At 35.1% G+C, this 26,340-nt stretch overlaps 1 protein-coding gene across 8 annotated transcripts in view; it reads left to right on the top strand.

The window, feature by feature from the left end:
• ZBTB20 (zinc finger and BTB domain containing 20) overlaps positions 1–26,340 on the top strand; it is a 911,487-nt gene that overhangs the window by 367,334 nt on the left and 517,813 nt on the right. For 7 of the 8 annotated variants that reach the window (XM_037835873.1, XM_037835864.1, XM_037835740.1 and 4 more), the window contains exon 4: positions 14,257–14,330. The exons of the other annotated variant lie outside the window; for it this stretch is intronic. The gene's annotated coding sequence lies outside the window, so the exon portion shown is untranslated. The remainder of the gene's footprint in view (positions 1–14,256; positions 14,331–26,340) is intronic. 8 annotated transcript variants of the gene reach the window in all.

The following is a 26,340-nucleotide window of genomic DNA, read 5'->3' as shown; positions in this document are numbered from 1 at the left end:
ATAAGCAATGACAATAGATAATAAGAATGAATGAATAATCAATAGCAGACCTATGTGACACAATAGTACTCAATTACTAAATTAATTTTGTGGAAAATAATTACTATAGAAAATTTTCAATTTCTTCAATATATACCAAATAGTAGGAATAGGAGGCAACTCAGTGTTATCACATTGGAATGAAATGCTGAAGTGCCCATAGTATTGATTGTCTCTGTGATCAGACAATTGGTGTTTGCAATTTTTTTCTTTTCCTTTTCTGCATTTTTCATTTTTTTTTCTGCAATGGGCAGATATTAATTTTGTAGACAGGAAAAGTTAATGTAAAAATGTGTCATGCATGGCCCACTTGCAGAAATTAATTGAGAGTTAACTGTATAAAATTTCTCTGGGAGAGTAGAAGGCACAAGCTAAATTTAAAGGTAAAATATTCCACTATTCAAATAATTCATTGTCTCAAAGCTTATTGAAATTATGTTTTTACTTTTCTTATTACTTGAAAATCCCAAACTGAAGGCAATATAATCAAGGAGCAAATAATAATATGAATAGAATTACTTTGCAGCCACTTCTCAACTCTGCTTGGGAAGAAAAGCCTTTAGGATGTTGAGAATATGATAACTGATATAGATTGTACTGTTTTCATCTATGGTGACAGACAATATTAGGAGCATCCTTTTCTTCCTATTCTGTTTCAGTCTGTCTCCCTGAAGAGAAGTGTGTATATTACTGCTGACATTTTGTTTTCTAAAGCATTCTTTTGTCCAAGTCATGGAGATCCATCCTTATGTGGTGAGGTCATTGCTAGGGAGTTCACCTAAATATTTGTAATATAACAGCTGAAGAGTCAGCTAACTATCAATGCATTAATTATATTTTGTTAGAAACACTATAGAAACATGATATAGAAGGCTTCCATTAGATTATACGGAGCTTTAGTACAACTTAGGAAAAGGCATCCTCTTTGGATACCTTTGTGTAAATTATAAAAAGAAACAAGTGTTCCAGCAGATATAGTTTGAGCCAGAGAGAATGACGTGTTGAACAGAACACATCCCTGGGCCTGCATAGTTAACCATGACTGCCCTATGTTGCATGCTTTATTAATGATTTGAAAATAGCTATTGTTGGTCCATAGGTCCCAAGGTTTTCTATTCTGGCACAGAAAGCCTCTTGAATCACTTTGAAGAGACTTAACAAAAGGATGCTTAGCTAAGCTTTAAGTTAGTCTTGGACACTGATGATACAAACTGTTACTTTGCTTCAGATATCCAATTTGACTATAAAGAATAGCTTTAAGGGTTGAAGAAAACTAAATAAATTCACCACAAAAGCATGGATGAGTTTATCAAGTCCTGCTCCTAGAAGATCTAGGTTGACATTTGGAAATCACATCTAAAATTTTGGGGCATCACATATTAAATTTAGATGAATTCATAGAAGAAATGGTAGATAAAAAGGGGGAAAAAGAGACTAAGATTTCCTAAGAGAAATTAAGGTGTTTTAAAAGGATACATAGATATATGATATGTGTGTGTGTGTATATATAAATATGAGATATATGTGAGTGAATATATAATGTTATAAAAAGTAATTATCTAATATAAATGAAGTAAATGGGAAATAAACAGGAAACAAGGGAAAACATGAGGAGGGAAGAATTAAACCTGTATAAAAAATATCATATATAGAAACTTATGTGCATTTACAAATTGGGCTTTAACCATATGTTTTGAAGAAATATATAGCTGATACTAAGATTAGAAAGAAATTTCTTCTTATAATATTCTTTAGAATGTAAAGGGATCACTATTAAATTATGAATTTTATAGTCAATATTCATTTTCAAGTGAAATAAAGGCTATTTTATAAGAATGCTTCTTTTGTAGCCCTCATTATAGAATGATAACATTGCATTAATGTACAGTTTAATATACTCAGTCCTATAAGATATGGACCAAGTGGACAACACTCCACTCTGGCCTAATTCAAAGGTAGATTTTAGAATATAACTAAGTGCTAAACTCCAATGGTTGAACTGTACATCTTCCAGGCAATTTTCCATATATACTGTTTCTCTAAGCAATGCTTTTCATTATTGGGTGACAGTGAGATGGTATTCCTGGAAAACACTTGGAATACAGCTATTCTTTGTTAATTAATAGCAGAAGTAGTAATCAAGTTGGAGGCAGGGTTGAAATTCTTTATAGAAAGTGAAAAGCCTAAAAAGGACACACAGCTGAAGAATTGTCCACCCACTTCTCCTAGAGTTTAGCTGGAAACGTACCATTCCATTGGATCAGAAATCTATTTAACAACATTTATTTTAATCCATTTTAATATATAGACAAATGGGAGATGGAGGCTCCAAGTTTCTTCTTCATTATGGACCAGATATCACCTGATTTATAACCTTATACTATAAGTTCATCACAAAACCAAGTTTCTTCTTCATTATGGACCGGATATCACCTAATTTATAACCTTATACTACAAGTTCGTCCCAAAATTCATCATCAAACTTATGTCCTTAAGCAATTTATGTGATCTTTCAGTGTTTTATTTTATGGATTAGAGTCCATATTTTTCAAATAGAAATAGTAATATTTACTGTTAAATATTCTGGGTTAAAGGTAAATTGTTACTACATTTTGGTGAGATAAAGTTTTGTGAATAATTTGATTTCTCTGACATTTGATAAATATAAAGCTTTAATGTTTGTGCCAGTTTGAATGTATTATGTCCCCCAAATGCCATTATCTTTGATGTAATCTTGTGTGGGCAGACATTATCAGTTTTGATTAGATTTCTTTGAGTGTTTCTTTGGAGATGTGCCCCATCCATCTGTGGGTGATGACTCTGATTGGCTACTTCCATGGAGGCATGGCCCCACCCACTTAGGGTGATCCTTGATCAGTGGAGCTATATAAATGAGCTGATGGGCAGAAGGAACTCAGTGCAGCCGTGAGTAACATTTTGAAGAGGAGCTACAGCCAAGGGAGACACTTTGAAGAAAGCACAGGAGCTGCAGATGAGAGACAGTTGGAAGACAGCCATTGAAAGCAGACTCTGGCTCCGGAGAAGCTGAGAGAGGACAAAAACCCCAAGTGCAACTAAGAGTGACATTTTTGATGAACTGCAGCCTAGAGAGGAATGTCCTGGGAGAAAGCCATTTTGAAATCAGAACTTGGAGGAGATGCCAGCCACGTGCCTTCCCAGCTGACAGAGGTTTTCCATACACCATTGGCCATCCTCCAGTGAAGGTACCCGATTGTTGATGGGTTTACCTTGGATACTTTATGGCCTTAAAACTGTAACTGTGTAACCAAATAAACCCCTTTTATAAAAGCCAGTCCATCTCTGGTGTTTTGCATTCCAGCAGCATTAGCAAACTAGAACAATGTTAATCCAAAAACATCAGTAAGATACTCAAAATTAAGATTTCACAATTCTGAATTTCTATGCATGTGTCCTGATTTTTTTTCCATCCCTTTGAGTCTCTTTCAAGAAAAAAAAAGTTTTGAAAATTCCTAGAAATAGGTACTAATGTTTTCCTCATTTTGTGTGGTAGGAGTATTTTGTAAATCTGTAATTTAAATGCTCTTATAGAGTCCATTCTCAAGGTAATTTTATTGTGGCTCATCATATAATGCAAAAATCACTTTTAACCTGAATATCACTCCTTATTTTTATAGGGGAACTTTCCAATTTGTAAGAGTTATTTAAGCTCCCCAAAATGTCTTATCCCTTAATATGTTTCCAAGGAGGCATACCTTGGGTACAGGAAACTGTGAGGGAATAAGTGGGTAAATACTAACCTGATCCAAGTGTAAGTATTTGGACCTCTTTAGAGAGATCTCTTACCTAATATTTTGCATGAAAGTATGTCTAGAGGACAGTTTTCCACAATTACTTAGAAAGGGTATATTCCAGCTTAATCCAGCTCCAAATTTCTTAGCAATTCATTATGAGCCAATGTAATTCTGGCCTTTCTCATTGACTAGCTCTTCTCACCTGTGCATAGTAAGCCAATACTCTTTAAAATCTCCCATGGTACAAGTCTGGCACCCACACCCCTACCCCTCACATCACAATCTTCATGGCCCAACTTAGCTGATGATTCTCAGGACTGTCAGACATCTTAATCCTCCAAAAGTTTTAGGGGACAGGCATTTGAGAATTTTTTGTGCACAGAGAACCATCAAGGAAGCTTTCATTCAATGGCAGTTGGAAATAAGCAGCTCCCCTTTCACTTATAACTTGACCTCTGACTCTTGAACTACAAGGAAAACAATTAGGCAGTGGTCATTTGCTGAAGGAATGCCATAAGTTGCTTATGCTCACTTAAAGAAGAACATAAGCATATCACCAAAAACTATACTATTGAAGATGAAAGAGGCCACATTAAAAATTATGGTGCGATAACTGCCTAAGTGGAATCTGTGGTGTTTTAGCCAGAGGCTGCTCCCACCTATTACCAATCCCCAGGTCCACTACCATAATAGCTCTACAAGGGAGGGAAAATCATGAAAGCTAGCAACTTCACTGCTGAAAGGGACTGACTTGATAGAGCAGAACACGGAAAAACCCCATGCCCTGGGTGTTGACAAAAACAGTGCATTCTTAGTGGCAAGCAAACAGGAAGGGTCAATATCATTGCTAGCCTGGGGTTGCCATCCTGGTTGGAGAAATAACAGACTGGCAGATTAGGCATAAATTGAACAGGGAGATTTGGAAGAGGAGCAAGCCTCTTGATAGCTTCTACATTTTCTGGTGGTCTTAAAGTCTGCACATATACCCAAAGAAAGACAAGAATGGGTCAAAGATATCTACATATCCCTGGTCCAAACTAAGACCTTGTACACACAGAGGATACAAGAGAGTCCCCAGTGGAAAGTAATTGCCAAGGAAGACTTGTAAATTGCTTGAACTTTGATTGCATTCCCCAACAAATATCAATCAGCAAAGGGTATTAACTACTGGCCCAAGGTGTTTGAGTGCACTGCCAACCTCTAAACTCTGCTTATACAGGACAAGCCCTAAGAGGCCCAGCTTAAAAATGAAACTAGGAATTACAAAAACTGAGCAGAGACATCAGCATCTGCACAGCATGGAGGAAAAAGATTCCATAAAATTAGTCCAGGTAAGTCACTGAACAAACAGACAAGTAAATAGCAACAACAAGAATAGTCCCTAGGAGGGAAAAATCATGAGCCAGAGATTGTATATAAAATGCCAATTTTCAAGAAAAAATCATGGGACATGCAAAGAAACAGAAGTGTGACCAACATTCAATTAAAAAAATAAAAACAGTCGATAGAAACTTCCTCTATGTGGGTGGGTGAATGTATGCAGTTGTTGGATTTAACATCAAAGATTTAAAAGAAGTTATTATAAATACATTCAAAGATGTGAAGAAAATCATGTTAAGTAATTAAATGGAGGTATGACAATTACTCGTTGAATAGAGAGTATCAAATAGAGACAGAAATTATTTAAAAAAAAAAAGAAACCAATAAAAAATTATGGAGTTGAAAAGTACCATAACCAAAATAAAAATTTCACTGGAAGGACTCAACAGCAGATTTTAGATGGCAAGGAATGACTCAATGAACTCAAAAATAAGTCAATATAAATGATCCATTCTAAAGAACAGAAAGAAAACATAATGAATAAAATGAATAGAACTTCAGAGACCTGTGAGACATCAGCAAGCATACTAATGTGTGTAACAGGAAAGGAGGAGAGAGTGAGAAAAAAAGGGCAGAAACAATATTTAAAGAAATAAGGACCAGAAACTTTCCAGAAGCCCTGAGAAAATCTGAATGAACACAGACTGCTTTAAAGATTCCATCTAAGCTGGACCAAGCATTGAAGAAGAATCTTAGTACATAGCCAGTATACAATAAACCCTGAGCAAGATGGAGAAACTGACTTTCAGAGTTAGCACACAAAAATAGTCAGATGCCCAGCATGAGCAAAAAATTCCAAGCCATACTAAGAAACGGGAAGACATGGCTCAGTCAAGGGAACAAATTAAAACTTAGAGGAGACACAGACTTTGGAACAACTAATCAGAGCAGTTTCAACAAATCTAAAACAATTCAAAGAGTTGAAAGAAAATATGGATAGAAATAAACTAAATATTGATATAGAGCTAAAGAATGATTAAGAAGACAATGTGTGAACAAGAAGAAGAAATAGAAAGTTTAAAAAGAAACATGACACAAATGCAAAACACAATGATAGTTAAAAATACGCTAGAGGCATAAACAGCAGATTTGAACAGGCAGAAGAAAGAATCAACTAACTGGAAGACAGGACAATTGAAATCATGCAGTTGAAAGAACAGATAGAAAAAAAGAATAGAACAAATTGAGCACTGTCTAATGGACCTGTGTGAAAACATGAACTGTACCAACAGATGCACCATGGGAGTCCCAGGAGGCAAGGAAAAGGGAAAAGTGTCTTGTTTGAATGTATTGTGTCCCCCAAAACACCATGTTCTTTGATGCTATCTTGTGTGGGCAGACAAATTAGGGTTGATTAGGTTGGAATCTTTGGATTAAATTGTTTCCATGGAGATATGACCCACCCAACTATAGGTGATAACTCTGATTGAACTATTTCCATGGAGGTGTGGCCCTGCCCACTCAGGGGCCACACCTGATTTAATCACTAGAGTCCTGTAAAAATGCTGTCACAGACCTAGAAGCTAACTGGCTTAGCTCAGAGATGTTTTGAATTGCAGACCTCTGATGGTGTTGCAGCCAAGAGGGACATTTTGGAGACAGCCAAAGAAAGCAGAATTTTGTTAGCCCAAAGTTTGCCTGGGAGAAACTAAGAGAACACCCCCAGATGCCTAGAGAGGACTGTCCTGGGAAAGAGCCATTTTGAAACCAGAAACCTGGAGCAAGCAGATGCCAGCCACATGCCTTCCGAGCTAACAGAGGTTTTCAGGACGTCATTGGCCATCCTTCAGCGAAAGTACCCTATTGTTGATGCCTTTATTTGGACACTTTTATGGCTTTAGGACTATAACTTTGTAACCAAATAAACCCCCTTTATAAAAGCCAATCCATTTCTGGTGTTTTGCATTCTGGTAGCATTAGCAAAGTGGAACAATCAGTAATCAAAAACGTCCCAACAGTGAAAAGCCCAGGACCATATGGCTTCTCAAGTGAATTCTACCAAGAAGAAGTAACACCAATCCTACTCAAACTCTTCCAAAAAATTGGAGAGCAGGGAACACTACCTAACTTATTCTATGAGGCCAAACTTCACTCTCATAGCAAAGTCTGATAAAGATAACACAAGAAAAGAAAATTATAGCCCAATGTCCCTTATGAATATGTATGCAAAAATCATCAACAAAAGACTAGCAAATGACAAAAAGAATTATACACCATGATCCAGTAAGATGTATCCTAGGTATGCAAGGGTGGTTCAACATAAGAAAATCAATTAATATAATACACCACATTAACAGTACAAAGCGGGGGGTGGGGGGGGAGCACATGATCCTCTCCATTGATGCAGAAAAGACATTTGACAAAATCCAGCATCCTTTCTTGATAAAAATACTTAGAAAACTATGAATAGAAGCAAACTTGCCCAACAGGATAAAGGGTACTATATGAAAAACCCACCACTAACATCATACTAAATGATGAAATACTGAAAGCTTTCCCTCTAAGATCTGGAACAAGACAAAGAAGCCCACTGTCACCACTTTTTCAACTTTGTACTAGAAGTTCTTACCAGAGCAATTAGGGAAGAAAAAGACATAAAAGGCCTCCAAATTGGAAAGGAGGAAGTAAAACTCCTTATTTGCAGACAGCATGATCCTATATATAGAAAGTCCTGAAAAATCTGCAACAAAGCTACTAGAGCTAAAAAAGTGAATTCAGCTAAGTAGTGAATCAACATGCAAGAACCAGTATTGTTTCTATACATTAGTAATAAACAAAGTGAGGAAGAAATTAAAAAGAAATTCCATTTACAATTGCAACTAAAAGAATAAGATATCTAGGAATAAATTTAATGAAGTATGTAAAGGACCTATATGCAGAAAACTGCAAAACATTGCTTAAAAAAAATCAAAGAAGACCTAAATAAATGGAAGCACATTTCATGTTCATGGATTGGAAGAGAAAATATTGTTAAGATGTCATTTTTACCCAAAATGCTTTAAGATTAAGTGTAATCCCAATCAAAATTCCAACAGCGTTCTTTGCAGAAATGGGGAAGCCAATCATCAAATTTTTTTGGAAGGGTAAGGGATCCTGAATAGCTAAAAATATCTTAAAAAAAAGATCAAAGTTGGAAGACTTGCACTTCCTAATTTTAAAACTAATTACAAAGTTGCATTGGGCAAAACAGTGTGGTAATGTCAAAAGGACAGCTATATAGACCAATGAAATCAAACTGAGAGTTGAGAAATAGACCCTCATATCTATGGCCAAGTCAATTCAATTGGAAAAGAATAGTGTCTTCAACAGATGTTTCACTGGGTATCCATATGTGAAAGAATGAAGGGGTCCTCTGACACACACCATATAAAAAATCAACTCAAAATGGATCAAACAGTTAAATATAAGAACCAGGACTATAAAACTCCAGTAGAAAATATGCAGAAGCATGATTTCCTAGACCTTACACCAAAAGCATGAGGAACAACAACAATAAAAAAGAGATAAATGGAATTTCATCAAAATTTAAAACTTTTGTGCATTAAAAGACTTCATCAAGAAAGTAAAAAAACAACCTATAGAATGGGGGAAAATATTTGGAAACCACATATTGCTAAGCTTTTACCTTCCAGAATCTATAATGAAATCCTACAAGTCAACAACAGAAAGACAACACAATCAAAAAATGGTCAAAGGACTTGAATAGACATAACTCTTAAGAAACACAAATGTCCAAAAAGCACATGAAAAGATACTCAACATCATTAACCATTAGGGAAAACCACAGTGAGATTCTTCACACCCAGGAGAATGGCTGTTATTTTAAAAATAATAAACGTTAAATAGGGTGTGGAGAAGCAGAAACACCCCATTCATTGATGGTGGGAATATAAAATGGTGCAGCCACCCTGGAAGACAGATTGGTGGTTCCTCAGGAAGTTAAATATAGAAATACCGTATGACTCAGCATCCCACTGCTAGATATATACTAAAAAAAATGAAAGTAAGGGCTCAAACAGGTATTTGCTAATTGATGTTCATAGTGGCATTATTCACAACTGCCAAAGATGGTTGCAACCCAAGTGTCCAGAAGCCAGATACAATACAGCATATATTGTAGGATTCTATTCATATGAAATGTCCAGAAAAGGCAAATTTGTAGAGACAGAAAGCAGGTAAGTCATTGTTTAGGGCTGAGGTGAGATTAGAGATTGCATAAGGGTATGAAGGATCTTTTTGGAGTTGTGGAAATGTTCTAAAACTTAGATGGTTACATAACTCAAAATTTACTAAAAATCAGTGAGTTGTACATTTAACAAAGGTGAACTTTTTAGTATTATACCTCAGTAAGGTGTTAAAAATGAAATTATATTTGTTAAAAATAAGAGAAGTGTAGAGAAACTTGGCAGACACCATCTTAACCAAATTTAGAAAGGTTGACATCACAAGTGATAAGTCATGTTGATATCTTGTACCCCCTGATATGATATTATGAGAAGGGATCTTCATCTCTTTTGCATTCTTCTCCATAACTGACAATTGCAATCTAATTATGAAAAAAAACATTAGGCCAGTCCAACTTGAGGAACATTCCACAAAATAGATTTTGAGAAACTAGTGATGGATTTATGGGAACTATGTACTATCTGTACAACTTTTCTTAAATCTAAAATTATTCCAAAACAAAAAGTTAAAATTAGGAAAAAAAAAAGGGTAGAATCATTCAAATATAATGTGTGGATCTGTTTAGATTCTATTCAAACTAATCCAACTGCTTAAAAAAAAAAGTTCAGTCAATCATTGAACATAGGATACCATTAAAGAATTACTATTCTATTTTAAATCAGATAATGATAATTAGTTATGTTTTAACAGTCATTATCTTTTAGTGATACATACTAAAACACTTATGGATTCAATGATATGGTAACTGGGCTTGCCTTTAAAATTATATGGTTGAAGGAAAAGTGGGAGAAAGTATAAATGAAAAAAATAAACATTGACTATGTATCATTGATATAGGGAAGTTCATTTTACTATTCTCTCTACCCTTGTATATGTTTGAAATTCTCCATAATAAAGTATTTAAAAAGTGAACAAGATAAAATAAAACTAAGAGAAATACTTAAAGTATTAAAATTTACCCTTTAGGCTAAGCACAGCCAGACTTGATTCTCAAAAAGTAAATCTGAGCACTGTCAGAATTGATAAATCCTAGAGAGGTGAGTAAACTCTCTAAAACTTAAACCATGGACTATAGTTAATAGTAAAGTTATCAAAATGTGCTTTCATCAATTGTAACAAATGTTCCACACCAATGCAAGGTGTTAATAATAGGGTGGTGTTTTAGTTTTCTATGCTGCTTAAAGCAGACACCATGAAATGAACTGGCTTTAAAAAATGAGAATTTATTAGCTTACAGTTTTGAGGCTGAGAAAAATGTCCAAATTAAGGCATCATCAAGGCAATGCTTTCTTCCCAGAGACTGCCAATGATCCTTGGGTCCTCTGCCATGGCACATGGCAGTAACTGCTTGTCTTTCCCTTCTCTTCCAGGTTTCCTTGCTTTTGGCTTGCTTCCATGACTTTTTTCTCTCTCTCTCTGTTCATTCCTTTTGTAAAGGACTTCAGTAAGAGGATTAAGACCCATCCTGAATGAGGTGGGTCATACCTTTACTGAATTCTTACTTACAATGGGTCTACCTACACCCATAGGAATAGATTAAATTTAAGAATATGATTTTCTGGGGTACATACAGCTTCAAGTCACCACGCATAGTATATAAGAATGCTGTATTTTATGCATGATGGTTATGTAATCCACAACTTCTCTAACTAAAAAAAAAGAAAATTAGATAAATAAACCTTAATCCAAAAAAGATACAATCAGTGCCGAGTAGTTGGGAGAGCATTAGCAGAAATGCCTGTATTTGCATAGACCTCCTAAACTAGACTATTTTGTTGTCCTTTCCTTGAAGTTCTGTGACCTGGTGATATCTAAGACTCCTGTCTATGTGAGGATTTTAAAAAGTCTGTGTGTGGTCAGAAGTAGCCCTTTGTTCCTAGTCAATGTTAAGATCTATAATTTCCACCCACCTTCCTCAGTTTTTTATTGCCTAGGGGCTTTGTTTGGGGCTTTGTGACTTGTAGGGTAGGTTACTGTAATATAATGCATTTGCTGCTTCTCTAGAAAGCCATTCAGAATCTTTAGTTCAAAATGTACAACTCTTTTGCTAAAGGGTCTCTGCCAAGAAAAGCATTCTTCTTGGCTTTGTAATTTGCACTGATGACTGGGCCTAAGCTTTGCATAGTTTTGTCCTGATTAAGAAGTTTGACAGTGCTGGTTCATTTTAATAGTGACTGATATGGATCTGGGTAACCTAAAATTTTTTAACAGATTTTAGAATCTGATATGTAAGGAGCAAGTTGTTCTTATTGATGACACATAATTTGAAAATCTACTATCTTAAAAGTAGGTACAGGGTACAGTGTTGAACTTGGGGAAAAAGAAAAAAAGGACTTAAATAGGTAGACAATAGTGCCAAAATTAAGGACCTGACCCTAACTTTCTGCTACCCAATCTCACCCAATATGCCCTTAGAACATTTCACTTCCTCAATGACTTTTCTTCCAAGTGGCTTCTACCCAAACTTAACCCCATTACATAGAGACAGAGTTAATGATTTGCTCATGAGGCAGATTTGAAGGGGAACAGTTTTCATATCAAAGACAACTGGTCCCACTTCCAGGTCCATCTTTGGGCCAAGATATGTAATCGCCAACAGTGAGTTGGAGACTGTATTTTTTGAGTCCTGGCGCAAAGTAAGATCCATCTGTTTTGCCCAGCCGTTTGCCTGAGTGCCACAAAATGGTCCTGTTATTAGTCTTATTTATAGTCCTATCTGAGGTTAGGTATAATGTAAGTAAACTTCAGTTCTCCTTGTGATGAATGCAGCACAGGAATTAAACGTGGTGGTGTTGATAGCGGTAAGTAATGTTGCATCTCTTATTTTTTCAATTGTGCTGTTTTCTTTGGATTGGGAAGCAGACATTTAAGAATGATTTTGTCATCTGGAAGAGTAGTTGTGACCAAATTTCCCCTAACAGGATGACAAGATGTTATTTTTTAGCTTCATTACCCTCACCAAGAAAGGGAAAAAAAAAAAAAAGAGGGAATAAGAAATAAGGAAGAAAGTGAAAGTACGGAAGAAACTGACAGAAATGGAGAGAAGAGATGGGTCCAAGAGGAGGAGTGGCATGAGAGGAGAGTGAGCATATTACTTAGTAGACCATCTGCTATTCATAGAATTGACTTCATTATTTTGACCTGCATATCAAGTCACTCAACATCTGGTGAACTGAGGAAAAGGAAATCTAATGGATGGTCTTGAACTGCTAGTTGTCAGTTAAATAGTTTACATGTAAATTTGCAGCCTAGTTTCCATCACCATTTTTTTTTATCTGAACTAGACAATGGATCAGATTCACTAACCATATTTGATTGGTGAGTATAACAATACCAGCTGGTGATGCAGATTTATCTAGAAGCAGACAATTTTTTATATTTCTGAATCACTTATCAGGGATTATTGTTATTCCATGTAATTTTTGAGCATGAGTTATTCTTATCAGTTTCTTTTATGAATGTTTTGTTGCCTTATAAGGAAATATGTATACTCCCCTCCGTTCATTCAGTTGTCCCTGGTGACGCCTCCATAATTTCTGTCTTTACACTAGTACATTTTTAGTCTAATTCAGGCATATGAGAAGAAGGGGGAAATTTTAGTTAATGTCAATGATTTTTTTTTTCTTCACCAATCTCATTCATGGGTGAATTTAGTGTGAATCTGAGGAAGTTTGCATTTAAAATCTATGTACATCAAATAGACAAAATACCCAAAACATGTCTCCATACATTTCAAGGGAGAAATAAAACAGAATTCACATGTGAGAACTAGATGCATTTTCTAATAATAGATGCAATTTCAGGGTTGATTTATAGCCATGCTCTCATGTGGAGATATTAAAATCTTACTTTGACTTAATGTGAAGTTGTACATGAACATACCAAACTCAGTGCTACAAATATATAAAAAATGTACTGTCATGCTGTAAAGTAAAAGAAATATAATTATATTATTTCCATTTTACATAAAAGATATTTTTCAAAATCCTGTCATAGTTATTTGAAGCTAAAAATAGGGATGAATTGATCGTGTGTGTGTGTGTGTGTGTGTTTTTAAATCTTATCTTATTTATGGATAGGGTTGTATGAAGAAAGGACAGAATTGAAAATATATGACATTTTAAACCCAGATATTTATGACATACTTAGAGATTTAAAGACTAGATTCTTAATTCAAAGATTAAAAATAAGCACAATTGGTTATAGTTACTTGAACCTGAACATCTGGTTCAAATCCTGATAGTCTTCCCATTCTGCTTCAAACATCAGTGACTGCATGTGAGAAGATTTACAATATGAAGTGAACTGAGGCATGTTAAATTAACAATACATGGCAATGAGCATTTTGTATTGCTAAATATGTTCCTTTACCTCTTCTTCATCTGCCCCCACCAATGCAGTCATTTGAAAGTAGTAGGTCTAACATTTTTTTTCAATTCTAGTTGAAATCATAATTTCCTTTTGACATGTGTATTCAGATCCATATATTTTCTTCTTTATTCCCTGAAATTAACATTTTATGTAATCTTTAGGCTGTAAAATTGTTGTTTAGGAGCTTTTTTAAATAATCAGATAGAATATAGCTAAAATTCAGAGACATAGAGTTTCTCCTCATATCATTATGAATTCCTTAACATGGAGGCATATTTTGTATTTCAGAATTGCTTTTTTTTTTCCTCTTTAGATCCTTTTCTTTTCATTAAAACTACTCTGGGAAGAGGGTGTTTTTTTTTTTGGTTTTTTTTTTTCCTTAAAAAAAAAGTCATGCTTGACTGATAATGCATTGCTTTGGATGGTGAAACATTATGAAAGTTTAATTTTTAATTAAATCTGAAATACCAATTATAACTGAAAGAGATTTCAACCTGTTTCTTTTCAGACTGCCTGAAGTTACATTTACAGACTGAAATCACCGTACCTTAAAAACAAAAGATTGAGCTGCACTGAATTCCTGTAAGTGGAAGCTTCTTGTACCTTCCTGTGTTTCTGTGACCAATCCAAAAAAGGACAAAAATATTGGTAGCATAGTAACCAGACATGAGTAAAGATCTGAATGTCTCTGAACAGATATACAAGTTTAAATGATCTCCTTCTTTAAAAAAAAAGAAAAAAGTTGGGCACAATATTCGGTATGTTTTTTTATCCAACCTAAATTGTGAATCCTTTCTTTTGGCTGGTTTGAGTTGCATTAGGGAGGGTGTCACCCACTGTGCATTAGCACAGTGACATAAATCCTGTCAGGAAGGTTCTTGCATTTTTGTACAATTCTTGTTGAAGATAACAGAAGGTTTCTTATGGAATCAAAATAGATTCCCTTTTTCTTTGTGATGTCATTAGAAATTTTTAGCCTTTGTGGCAATGGAAAAGGAAAGAACGAGAAAGTTCATATGACATCATAAGATTCTTTTCTCTTGAGGACTTTGGGCAAAACTAAATAAAATGCATAATTCCCTTGTGTGCGTGTGTTCCCCATTCTGCTATGAAACAGTCAAAATAGCACATCTTATGTCTTCCCGTGAGCTACAAGGCTGTCTCTCAGAGCCCCATTGTTCCATAAATGCATGTCAGAGTCTACCACAGTCTGGTCTACCCTTATTTAGCTGCTGTTTTGTCAATGTACTTGGAAGAACAATTAACATTTGGGATTTCAATGTCTGAATAACAGGCACTGAATAGAAACTGAGCATATAAAAGATTCAGATGCCCAGAGTAAGAAAACAGAAGCTTATAGTTGGTAGGGGGGAAAAGAAAGGCATTTTAATGTGGCACTCAAAGGTTTTGAAATACTATGGGGGAAGTCAACTGTTATTATTATTATTATTATTATCATTATTTTATACCTAAATATACATTTTGGTAATAAAATCCAGAAGCCTGTGATGTCTTCCTAAGTTTTGCAGTTTAATGTGTTGCAAGGTTTTTCACTAGTGGGTCTTAAAACACTTATGTGTAAATACTCCCAAACATTCATCTACTTGAGTCATTGTTGGAATGCTGGATGTGGGGTACTCTGCATCATGGTTTTCAGAGGGTCACAGTCCCTTTCGAAAAGAGTACACTGAAGGTGATTCAGACGATTTCTTACATTTTGATTTCAGTTCATTGTTCTCTTTCATTATTGACTCTAGATTTTGTGTACGGACTGCAGACAGTCCTGGTGTTGTTTAAATGTCTGTGCCTGTTGTCTGAATTCCTGCTAGTCCACGTTTTGAGAGATGAAGCACGGACAGAGCAAGATTACTTCACTATCACTTCACTTCACTGTGGTAAAATGGAGAGAACTTTGGCAGTTTATGTATATTGGCAACTGGCTGATAGGAGTGAATAAACGATGTTTATTATTGTCATAACCAAAACAATTCAAACCCACAGACAGTAAACTCTATAAGAGCAACGACTATTTCTTATTCATCTTTGTAATCCCCAGTGCCTGGCACAATGATAGGTAATCAAGAAATACAATTATAAAAATTTTAGTCAGAACCTTAGCATTCATTCTATCAGAGAGATTATTTATTATGAAGAGGAGTTGAATAGAAATTTTTGACAGTCAGGAAGACAATTTTAAAGGAATTTCCCAATGGCAAACTTTCTCTTCATCATATCACACTAGACATCAGTCTCTCTGTCTCTCAGTTTTTTTCCTAATCGATTTTACACTTTTTTCTCTTGATCAATAATGAGAAAAGCCCATTCATACCACATCCTTTATGTATGAGAAATTATCTTCAGCAGTTTTCCATTTAAGTTGTGTAACTTATATCCCACATACTGGAGCTGTCTCCAAAGACAATATACCTGACTTGAGGACAGATGGTACTCTTACCACCTCAGTTTGTCTTATTGCCGTAAGGTTGTGTTTCAATGTAATAGGACAAGTGGTATAATAGTTATTGGGTGTAGAATCCAGGGATTTGGGACATTGTCACTTGAAATTTCTACTTTAAGCACGTGAAAATGCAGGACCAGTTTCTCAGCACTAAGACCACGGGATTTTTTAGAACTCAGAACAACTTGACTCCTTCTAAATTTATGGTTTTCTTGCATATAAGCTTTCTCTATTTCCCCCCCTAATTTTAATTTATTTCCAAAGGGGTCCCTTCATTTTTATTAAATCAGTTTCTGGTGGATGCAAATTAAGGCTCTCTTAAAACTTGGCCTCTGAGGCAAAATTAAAATAATAAAATTTAGGTCTAGTGAATTGTGCTGTTTTCATGTTTAACATTAAAGAACATCAAAGAAACTTATAAACATATTTCCCATTTTTAGTATTAAAAATTGAAGAGAAAGGGATTTAAAGGCAGAACATTATCAAGCATTGTAGCTAGAAAGGATATAAGAATTAAGAATACAATTGCCTCATTTAAAAATAAGTAAACTGAGGCCTAGGGTAGGGAATACAGGTTATGCAAACCATCCTGACCACCAATGCAAATCATCTTTGTACATCTAGGCCTGACAGTAGACCTGAGTTTAGACTCTGAGGCTTTGATCTTTCCTCTGCATGCAGTCTAGTGTTTCCTGAGGAACAAATTACCTAAGGTTCATTTTTTGCAACCCATTAAACTATAGTCCCCTCCACAAAGTATAATCCAAAATTAACATATAAAGGGGGAATTCTGAAACACTGGTCACTATTTTTAAAGTTTCCTCCTTTTTTTTTTTCCTTTTTTCATTTTCCCCATACATTTTGATATCATGCCTTTGGTTTTCCCACAAATCACACAGAGGCAAATGTATTTGGTTGACTTAATATTCTTTATGATGATTTGCAAAGTGGACAGAAAACCATTAGAAACTTCATAAGTTTAATTGGGCTAACAAGCATGATGAAACATCTAAACAGAGCCAAATGTGGAATTCAGATTTCCCAAGAATGTGCATCACACATGGTGTCAGAATGTCACTGTTGCCATGGGTCATTTCCATCAGAGAAAAGTTTTTCAGAGTCTAAAAAAATTGAAATAAACTAATAATTTTAAATGAATTACTTGCCCTAGTAATTTATTTTAAGTTGCCTTTATTGGATTCTTTCATTTAGCAATCCAAAGAGGCCGATGTAGGAAGTTTTCTATTATTTTATCCAGAGCTAAGTTGAACACATTTTAGTTTCTTCCTCAAATTTATTTTCCTCCCCGCCAGACTTTCCCTCCCCCCACCATGATAAAACTCAGTTCACTGTGTGTAAAAAGTTAGTGACCTGGTCTTTGTGTCTCAAGTACAAGGAGACAGTGACTCTGACCTTAAAAATTTCCATGGAAACTTTGGCATACAGTAGAAAGGGGAAGAGAAGCATGGGATGCCAGAGCAGGGCCCTAGGTGTAGGTGCTCACCAAGTTCTGTCCTCAGACCTCTCCTCTTTTTTCCCCAATCATAATAAATTAAAATTTATTCTGTGCTTCCTATGAACAGATAAATAACACATTTCTTATCATCAAGGAGTTCATAATCAATTTAGGAAAGAAATGCATGATACTTACAGACAAGAGAAGTGTTATATGGGTACAGCATAGGAAGTAAATAACAATTTGGTTACCATTTCTCTGAATCATCAAGGAATAATATATTAACAATAAGCCCAAGTAGAAGAAGTAGCAAAAATGAAAGTTGAGGAGACAGTGAGTAGTAATGGTATGGTTTGGGTTTAGGATACTTGTTGGAGCCAGTGGCTAGAGAGTAAGAAGAGAACTAGAATGTATGGAAGATTAGTGTTTTCCAAAGTATAGGCCACAAAATCAGTTTAGAGGATCACGGTCAGTATGTTTTTCATGTAATAGAATCAAATGGAAAAGAAAAATCTTAAAGAGATTGCATCATTTATTTTTATGACACTGGATTGCAAAATAAAATGCATTTTTTCCTGGGAATCATGCCTTCAAAATATTAAAGATACTCTAAGGATAATATATGTTTTAAATTCTCAACTCATGTTATCCTAACTAAGGGATAATATCATTTTCCCCATTTTATATGTGAGAAACTGAGAGATTATACAATTTACCCAAGGTCATACAATAGGTAAATAGTAGAGATAGGGTTTGGACATATCTATCAAATTCCACATTCATACTATTTCCATGATTTGACACTGCTTCCCTAAGTTGCATGGCTTCAGTTATTTCACTAATCATTCACAAATTTATATTTCTAGTCTTCATATATCTCTCAAACTCTAGTCCTCCATTTCCAACTTCCTTAAAAAGATCTTCAACTAAATATCACACTAGCTTCTTAGAGTCAGTATATCAAAACTGACTTTATCGTCCTAATTAAAAATCCTTCTCCTTCTGACTTTCTTTACTCTAATTCTCCAGGTCATCTTGGATCAAAATATATCATTCGTGCCTCTTCCCCTTCCAACATCTGCAATAAGTGGCGAAGTCTTGTTAATTCTTCTTCTTTGTTACCTCTGCTCTAGTCAGGCTCTCATTCTCTCTTACCTGCAATAACCTCCTCATTGGGAGAGACTGGAAGCAGAAAGACTAACCCATCTTACCCACTGCAGCCACAACTTCCTGAAGCAGTAGCTATAAGATCATGCTACCTGTTGTTCAGACAGAAACTTTCATAATACTATATTGGCTTTTAAACAATCCCTAGCCAATATCCATGACATTCTAAAATCAAATTCTAACCCCATCTTTACCTACTCAATGTTGACATGTCCTTCACTATGACCAAACTCCTTCATCCACATTTATTAATATTATTATCATTTCCACCATCTGGACTGGCCATTATTAAGTTTTTGCATATGCAAATCCATCCCACCCTTCCAGGTCCACTTTAAATGCTGTTGCCTCCATAAAACCTTCCGTCGTTGACCTAGCTAGAAATAATTCACCCTCCTCTGCCTGCTAAACTGGAATAACACACATATATACTCCTCTTAAATGCTGCATTACTTTCTTTATCTTATAATAATATTTAAGTGCATGTTTATCCCCTTATTAGAAAGTAAATTCTTTGGGGGTCGAGTCTGCATTTAATTACCATTTTTAAACTCTACAGAATCTACCACAATGGAATCGTTAATTTAATAATCAACCATGCTTAATACCAGGAATATAAAAATGATCACTTAGGCCCTCATGGAACTTGTAGTCTCCTAAGGGAATCAGCCGTTAAATAAGTAAACAAATAATTAGGAAATTACAAGTTGTGACCCATAAGAAGAGCTTGTGTGCAAGTCAACAGCAGGTGGGGGAAATCTATTATACTTTCTACTGGTTAAGGAAAGATTTCTAAGAGAAAGTGGTATTTATGTTAAGACCTGAAGGAAAGGACAAGTCAGCAAAGTGAAGAGTTTTGGATGAGACTGTGAGACTGGAAGGGAGAGAATGGTCCAGACAGAAACAGCATAGGCAAAGCCCTGAGGCTTTTTAGCTCAGGGAACTAAAAGGGTTCCAGAGTCACTAGAGCAAAGTGAGCAAAGGGGAAGAGTGAAGGGAGGGGAGATCAGAGAAATAGCACAGTGAGGAATTTGGATTTCATTCTGAATATACTGTGGATGTACATCGTAGATACTCAAAACATACTAATATCGAAGGATAGCTCAAGAATAGAACAAGATCAAAATGATTCAGAGGTTAAAAGTATGCACATACTCAGAGCATCCATACATTTGTTTTGAATCCTCACTGAAGGTTTACTTCTGAGTTTGAGGAGGGCTTGTGTTTCTGCAGTTTCCCATCTGCTTTACCAGAGTAGATCTCTGACAACCTCCTATGTCAGAGTTAGTTTTATTTTCTGTCTACCTAATAATTAAAATTCTATTGTTGGTTAAGGAATCTTTTATTTTTGTTTACTTTCTTTTAAGAGCTTGTTGTTTAAGGTAGGAAGGAGTACCAAAAATGTGTTTTACTCCTAGAATGTATTTTTTAAGGCTTTTAAAAAAATTTTATTAGAGAGGTTGCGGATTTACAGAACACTCATGAATAAAATACAGAATTCCCATATACCACCCCACAAACAACACCTTGCATTGATATGGAACATTTGTTACAATTTATGAGAGCACATTTGTATAATTGTACCATTAGTTAAAGTCCATAGTTTAACTTAGGATTCACGGTTTGTGTAGTTTCATGGACTTTATAAATTTTTTTTATTCTGTTACCATGTATACAATCTAACATTTCTCCCTTTTAACCATATTCAGATACATATTTCACTGCTGTTAATTCCATTCACAGTATTTTGCTACCATCACCACCATCCATTACAAAACTTTTCCATCATTCCAATTAGGAATTCTGCACATTTTAAGCCTTAACTTACCATTCCCTATCCCTACCCTCTACTCTGGTAACCTATATTCTAGATTCTGACTCTATGAGTTTGCTTGTTCTGATAGTTTCAAATCAGTGAGACCATACAATATTTGCCCTTTTGTCTTTGCCTTATTTCACTCAACATAGTATTGTCAAGGTTTATCCATGTTCTCACACATATCAGGACTTCATTTCTTTTTATGGCTAAATAATATTCCATTGTATGTATATATCATATTTTGTTTATCCATTCATTGGTTAATGGAACTTGAGTTGCTTCAATAGCCACTATGAACATCAGTGTGAAAATATCTGTCTGAGTCCCTGCTTTCAATACTTTTGGGTATATACCTATTAGTGTGATTGCTGGGTCCATATGGTAGTTCTATACTTAACTTTCTGAGGAAATACCAAACTGTCGTCCACAGCTGCTGCACCATTTTATATTGCTACCAGCAATGAATGAGTATCCCTATTTCTCTGCATTCTCTCCAACACTTGTTATTTTCCCTTTAAAAAAAAACAATTTTTTATTGTGAAATATAACATATATGCAGAAAAGTGATAAATCTTAAAGTACAGTTTAACAGGTAGTTATAGAGCAAATTTCAAAGTTCAGTATGGGTTACAGTTCCTCAATTTCAGGAGTTTCCTTCTGGCTTATTCTAATATACTAGAAACTAAAAAGAAACATCTGTATAATGATTCAGGGGTCATAATCATTTGCTAAATCCTAACTCTGTGTTACAACTTCTGCCTCTCATTTGATCATTCTCTCAATTTTCATATTTTCCCTTTTTTTAATAGCACACATTCTAATGAGCTTGAAATGGTATCTCATTGTGATTTTGAATGGCACTTTCCTGATGGCTAAATATATTGAGCATCTTTTCATGCGCTTTTTGGCCATTTGTATATTTTCTTTGGAGAGCTGTCTGTTCAGGTCTTTTGCCCATTTTTTATTGAGTTGTTTGTCTTTTTGGTGTTAAGTTGAACAATTTCTTTATATATCCTAGATATTAATCCTCAGATATGTGCTTTCCAAATATTTTCTTTCGTTCTGTAGGTTGTAGTTTTACTTTCACGATAAAGTCCATTGAGGAAAAAAAGTTTTAATTTTGATGAGGCCCCGTTTATCTAATTTTTCTTTTGTTGCTTGTTTTTGGGGGTGTAAAGCCTAAGAAACCATTGCCTAACACGTTGTCCTGAAGATGCTTCCCTACAATTTCTTTTAGAGTTTGATAGTTCTAGCTCTTATAGTAAGGTCTTTGATCCATTTTGAGTTGATGTTTTGTGTATGGTGTGAGGTAGTGGTCCTCTTTCTTGTGCAAATGGAGTTCCAGTTTTCCCAGCACCATTAGTTGAAGAGACTATTCTTTCCCAATTGAGTGGTCTTTGCCACCTTGTCAAAAAATCAGTTGGTCATAAAAGTGACTTAATTTTTGAGCTCATAATTCTATTCCATTGGTCTGTATGTCTGTCCTTGTGCCAGTACCATGCGTTTTGGTTACTGTGGCTTTGTAATAAGTTTTAAGATTGGAATATGTGAGACCTCCAACTTCATTCTTCTTTTTCAAGATGGCTTTAGCTATTCGGGGCCCCTTACCCTCCCATATAAATTTGATGATTGCTTTTCTATTTCTTCAAAGAAGATTGTTGGAATTTTTATTGGGATTTCCCTGAATTTAAAAATTGCTCTGGGTATTATTGACATCTTAATGATATTTAGTCTTCCAATCCATGGTTACAGAATATCCTTCCATTTATTTAGTTCTTCTTTCATTTCTTTTAGCAATATTTTGTAGGTTTCTGTGTACCAGTCTTTTATATCCTTAGTTAAATTTATTCCTAAATAATTGATTCTGTTAGTTCATACTGTGAATGTAATATTTTTTCTTGATTTCTTCCTCTGATTGTTCATTGCTTGTGTATAGAAACACTGTTGATTTGGAGGTGTTGATCTTTTAGCCCGCCACTTTGCTGAACTCATTTATTAGCTCTAGGAGCTTTATTGTGGATTTTTCAGGATTTTCTGTATATAGGATCATATCATCTGCCAATAGGGAAAGATTCACTTCTTCCTTTCCAATTTGGATACATCTTATTTCTTTTTCTTGCCAAATTTCTCTGGCAAGAACTTCCAGTACAAAGTTGAATAACAGTGGTGACAATGGGCATTCTTGACTTTTCCTGATCTCAGAGGGAAAGCTTTCAGTCTCTCACCAGTAAGTGGGATGTTAACTGTAGGTCCTTCATGTAGGCTCTTTATCATGTTAAGGGAGTTTCCATCTATTCCTAGAGTTCTAAGCGTTTTTATCAAGAAAGGGTGCGTATTTTTGTCAAATTCCTTTTCTGCATCAATTGAGATGATCATATTTGTTTTCTTCATTCTATTAATGTGGTATTTTTCGTTAATTGATTTTCTTAGTTGAGCCAACTTTTCCTACCAGGAATAAATCCTACACAATCTTTGTGCTGGTTTGAAGCTGTTATGTACCCCAGGAAAGGCCATGTTATTTAATCTATTCCCATGGATGTAGACCTATTGTGGGTGGGGCCTTTTGATTAGGTTGATTCAATTGAGATGCGACCCACTCAATTCAAGATCAGTCTTAATCCTTTGCTGGAGTCCTTTATGAGAGGATAAAGTCAGAAAAAAGCCAGAGAATTCAGAGAGAGAAACACCCAGAGAGCTTGGAGAGAAAACCCCCAGAGGAGCCAAGAGAGCACTGAAGCCAGAAGCTGAAAGCAACAAAACCCAGAGAGAAGGACCAGCAGAGGCTGGCCATTTGCCTTCCCATGTGACAGAAGTGTCCTAGATGCAGGCAGCCTTTCTTCAGAGAAGGTATCCTCCTATTGATGCCTTAATTTGGGCATTTTCACAGCCTAAGAACTGTATATCATAACTTAATAAATCCCCATTGTAAAAGCCAGTCCATTTCTGGTATATTGCATTCTGGCAGCTTTAGCAAACCGAAACAATCATGGTGTATAATTCTTTTAATGTACTCTTACATTTGGTTTGCTAGTTTTTTGTTGAGGATTTCTGTATATATGTTCATAAGGGATATTGATCTGTAGTTTCTTTTCCTATGGTATCTTTACCTGGCTTTGATATGAGGGTGATGTTGGCCTTGTAGAATGAGTTAGGGAGTGTTTCCTCCTCTTCAATATTTTTGGAAGACTTTGAACAGAATTGGACTAATTCTTCTTGGAATGTTTGATAGAATTCCCGTGAAGAAATCTGGTTCTGGGCTTTTCTTTGTTGGAAGTGTTTTGATTACTGAGTCAATCTCTTTTTAGCAATTGATTTGTTAAGATCTTCTTTTTCTTCTTTTGTTAATGTAGGTAGTTTGTGTATTTCCAAGAATTTGTTCATTTTATCTAGGTTTATTTATTGGTGTACAGTTGTTCATAGTATCCACTTATAGTCCTTTTATTTCAGTGGGTTTGGTATCTATATCCCACTTTTCATTTCTGATTTTCATTACTTGTATCCTTTTTCTTTGTCAATCTAGCAAAGGTTTTTCTATTTTGTTGATCTTTTCAAAGAACTAACTTTTGGTTTTGTTGATTTTTTTTTTTTTAATTTCCTTTATCTCTGCTCTAATCTTTGTAATTTCTTTCCTTCTGCTGGCTTTGGATTTAGTTTGCTTTTCTTTTTCTAGTTCTTCCAGTTTTGATGTTAAGACTCTGATTTGAAGTTTTCCTTCTTTTTTTAATGTAGGCATTTAGATTTATAAATTTCCCTTTCAGGACTGCCTTCTCTGTATCCCATAAGTTTTGGTGTGTTATATTTACATTTTCATTTGCCTCAAGATATTTCCCAGTTTTGCTTCTAATTTACTCCTCAACTTATTTGTTGTTTAAGAGTGTGTTGTTTAATTTCTACATATTTGTAAATTTTCCCTTTTTCCCTTTGTTTCTGATTTCAAGCTTCATTCTGTGGTGGTTAGAGAATATACATTGTATTATTTCAATATTTATGAATTTATTGAGAGTTGTTTTTGACCCAGCATATGGACTATCCTGGAATGATCCATGTACACTCAAAAAGAATGTGGATTCTGTTTTGACTCGGTGCAGTGTTCTATATATGTCTGTGAGGTCTATTTGTTTAGTGGATTCCTCAAGTCTTGTACTTCTTGAATGATCTGACTAGATGTTCTATTTGTTATTCAGAGTAGTGTGTTAAAGTTTTCTACTATTCATGTAGAACCATCAGTTTCTCCCTTCAAATAATTTGGAGCTCTGATGTTAGGTGCATATATATTTATAATTGTTTTATCTTCATGTTGAATTGTCTCCTTTTATCAGTATGTAATCTTTGTCCCTCAAAACCATTTTTGATTAATGTCTATTTTACCTGGTATTAGTATAGCTACCCCAGCTCTCTTTTGGTTTCTACTTGCATGACATTTTTTCCCCATCCTTTCACCCTCAACCTACTTGTATCTTTGACTTTAAGATGAGTCTCTTGCAGGCAGCTTATAGTTGAGTCATGCTTTTTTATCCATTCTGCCAATCTTTGCCTTTTGCCTGGAGAGTTTAATCCATTTACACTTAGTCATTACTGATAATATGGGCATTCTTCTGCCATTTTGCTATTTAGCCTTTGTAAGTTTCATACCTTTTTTGTCCCTTACTTCCATTAAAGCCTATATTATATTATATGCTTTTCTTTTCTGTGTTGTACCATATAGAGTGCCTTCTCACTTCCATCTGGATATATTTTTCATCTGTTTTCCTTGTGGTTACCATGGGATTAAAGTTTATCATCCTAAATATATAATAATCATATTTGGTTTGATATGAAATTATGTTCAATAGCATGCATTATGCTTCTCCTATACCCCTTTGTCTCCCCACAATTTTTTTTGTGTTTGTTACCACTTATATCTTTGTACATTGTATGTCCAAAACCTAGATTTATCATTGCTTTTTATGCATTTGTATTTTAGCACTAGTAGGAAGTAAGAAGTGGAGTTACATACCAAACAATACAATACAAAAATACTGGCATTTATAATTACCCAAATGGTTACCTTTACCGCAGGTCTTTATTTCTTTATGCTGCTTTGAACAACTGTCTAGTGTTGTTTCCTTTCTGTCTGAAGAACTCCCTTTAGCATTGCTTGTAGGGTGGTGCCTAGTGTTGATGAACTCCCTCAACTTTTGATTATCTGAAAATGTCTTGATCTCCCCCTCATTTGTGAGTCTTGCTGGGTGTAAGATTCTTGGTGGTTTCCTTTCAGCACTTCAATTATTTCTACCCTCTGCCTTCCTGTCTCCATGGTTTCTGGTAAGAAATCGGCACTCAATCTAATTGGGACTCCCTTGTACGCAACATGTCATTTTTCTCTGGTAGCTTTCAGAACTTTCTCCTTGTCCTTTGTATTTAATAGTGTAGTCAATGTATGATGGGGTGTATTTTTGTTTATCCTGTTTGGTGTCCTCTGAGCTTCTCAAATGTGCATATTTATTTATTTATTTATTTATTTATTTATATGTTTTCTTTTGTTGTTGTTTGTTTTTTGCTAAGTTTGGGAAGTTCTCTGTCATTATTTCTTCAACTATTCCTTCGGCACCTTTCTCTATTCTTCTCCTTCTGGGGCTCCCAAAATGCATATATTGGTGTGTGTGATGGTATTCCATAGCTGTCATAGGCTATTTTCGCTTTTAATATTTCT

Source organism: Choloepus didactylus, chromosome 1 (assembly GCF_015220235.1).
Source record: "Choloepus didactylus isolate mChoDid1 chromosome 1, mChoDid1.pri, whole genome shotgun sequence".
Classification (NCBI taxonomy): Eukaryota; Metazoa; Chordata; class Mammalia; order Pilosa; family Megalonychidae; genus Choloepus; species Choloepus didactylus.
Note: the sequence above shows the minus strand (reverse complement) of the source record. Positions and strands in the feature narration are given on the sequence as shown.